Below are 2,393 nucleotides of genomic sequence, written 5' to 3' on the forward strand. Positions count from 1 at the left end.
TCCTCCCCCCGGCACCTCGCTGTGGGGGGGGGGGCAGCGGGGGTCACGGTTCTCACTGCAGCGACACACGCCTGCAGCGATGGTGACAGCATCTCCCACAGAAACAACTTGCTTCCGGGGGGGCTGGCGAGAAAGTCTGCCCCTCACTGGGGCGTTTTATACTCTTCTACTTCCCAACACGCCGAATGAGACACGATTTTGTCGATGCATTTGACGACGGAATCAGAATTCCTACGGCCGACGGCAAAAGACTCCCATCTGGAGATTAGACACTTTTTTTTACAACCGAGCTGACCCATTTCCTATGCCGCCTTGGCAGGGGGGCAGTTGTCAAGCTTCCTCGATCACGGCAGATACCTAAGACTTGGGGGGCAGGCGAGGGACTTGGCGGGCTGCCTGGGTTCGGGTCTCGGCCCTGCCCCTTACTCGCTGTGCGCCTCTGGGCACGCTCCGCATCTGCAAACCGGGGGTGGTCACTTCTCCCTCGTGGGGGCTTTAAGGATTAGCTAATCCACGTGAGTGAGTCAATGAGCACAGGATCTGCACAGGGGAGGGCGCAGTAAATGCTGCCTTTCAGGACGGTTCTGTGGTTGCTGGAGGCGGGGGCGGGGTGCGGGAGCGGGGAGAGACGGCAGAGGTGGTTAACGCATGGCATGGCTTCCGCAGCAGATGGACCTCGGGCAAACCCTGAATCTGCCGCTTACCATAAGCATAACCTCAGAGGAAGTCCCCAGGCTCTGTACCCTCATCTCCATACTGGGATGGCAGTGAGGCCAAAGCAACGCATGCAAACAGCTCGTCATGACAGCTGTCCCTACTAGTGCCACACGGTGTCCCCAAGCTGCCCTTCTAAGCTTGCCAGGAAAAATGTGTGCAATGAAGACCAGCACCCACCAGCCATGCCTGTGTGGGACCCGGGCTCCCTCAGGGGTCCGCTCTGCACAACGCGGCTGCTTCCTGCCTCGAGTCGCCTGTCGCATGCTGTGTGGGAAGATGGACAGGGCAGCGGCAGGCACCAAGGACAGAAAAGCACGTGTCGTCTCCAGCGCCTGGGAAAGCCACAGAGAAACCGTGCTCTTGTTCTCAAAGAGCTTTGTGGGTTCCCGGCCTCCCCCCAAGCCTGCTCCGGGCCAAACACTGTGCACCTTGTGTCGAGATCTGCGCCCCATGCCAAGACGGCCAACCCTGTCGCCAGGGACTTGGGTGGGGGTGGCCGGGGGAAGCGGGGGGTGGAGGGGGCCACAGCATAAACGGCCCCTTGTGCAGCCGACAGGGGAGAAGCTGCTGCTCAGCAGACGGAGCAGAACAGCCCGGGGCCTCCCACCCCGTTGAGAGGGTGACGTGTGTGGTCGGTCACGCTGGAGGAGCCTGAGAGTCAGTCTAGGGCACTGCGGGGCAGGGGGGGGGGGTGGCCCGTGTGGCCAGAGGGGGCTGCCCATTACACGACCACCTGCGGCATCCCGGGCCGTCGGTGCCCCTGGTACGCAGCGGGCCAGGCACAGGTCTTTCCCGGGTCCCACGCAGAGGACGGGGAGGTGGCCCAGGCTCAGCTCCTGTGAGGGTGCAGGATGGGAACAAGCATGCACCGCACGCCGGTGACAGCGAGGTCATCCACCCAGCATACCAGAGCGAGAGTCGTGCTTTGGCCGACAGCGACAGCAGCCTGGAAGGCCAGGGGGCGGCGGGGGAAGGACGCGGGGCGGACGCGGGGTGCAGTTTCCGCACAGGGCCCGAGACGCAGGAGAGCGGGAGCACACGGGGTTGGCCACGCACGGCTGGGCCCCGCCTTCCTGTGCACCCGAGGGAGCCACTCTGAGCCCATCCTCCTCCTGGGTGGGTGCGCTTGTCCCCGAACTCAGGCTGGGAATCTACCTGTGGTGTCTGACGTGGGCGGCCGGCAAAGAAAAATAATACCTGCGCTGCACATGGCCTTCCCGTTCTGTTCAGGCACTGTTCCAGGTGCTCTGCGCATGCAAATTTGGTTCATTGTCAGAACCATCTGTTGAGGTAGATACCACTACTGTTGGCTTTTTGCAGATTAGGAAACTGAGGCACAGAGGAAAAAAAAAAAACCAATGCATCCAGGTATATGGCCAGATAGTGGCAGAGCCAGGATGTGAACCCAGGTAGTCTAGCTCCAGAATCCATGCTCTTAAATACATGCCCCCCCACCACCACCCACCTACACACACACATACACAAAAGGGTCTGCAGCAAAGGAAACTCATTGGGAAGTAAGGTCCACCCACTCCCCCGGGCTCTCTCACTTAGCCTCTGGGCATCAGGCCATTGCCGGCCCCAGGAAAGAGCTAGGTCCTGAGCCAGAGACCTGGGGACACACTGGGCTCTTCTTGCTAGCAGTGGAGCTGTGGACAAAGCGCCTCTCAGGCTCC

This window comes from Pteropus vampyrus, unplaced genomic scaffold, assembly GCF_000151845.1.
Source record: "Pteropus vampyrus isolate Shadow unplaced genomic scaffold, Pvam_2.0 Scaffold72, whole genome shotgun sequence".
Lineage (NCBI taxonomy): Eukaryota > Metazoa > Chordata > Mammalia > Chiroptera > Pteropodidae > Pteropus > Pteropus vampyrus.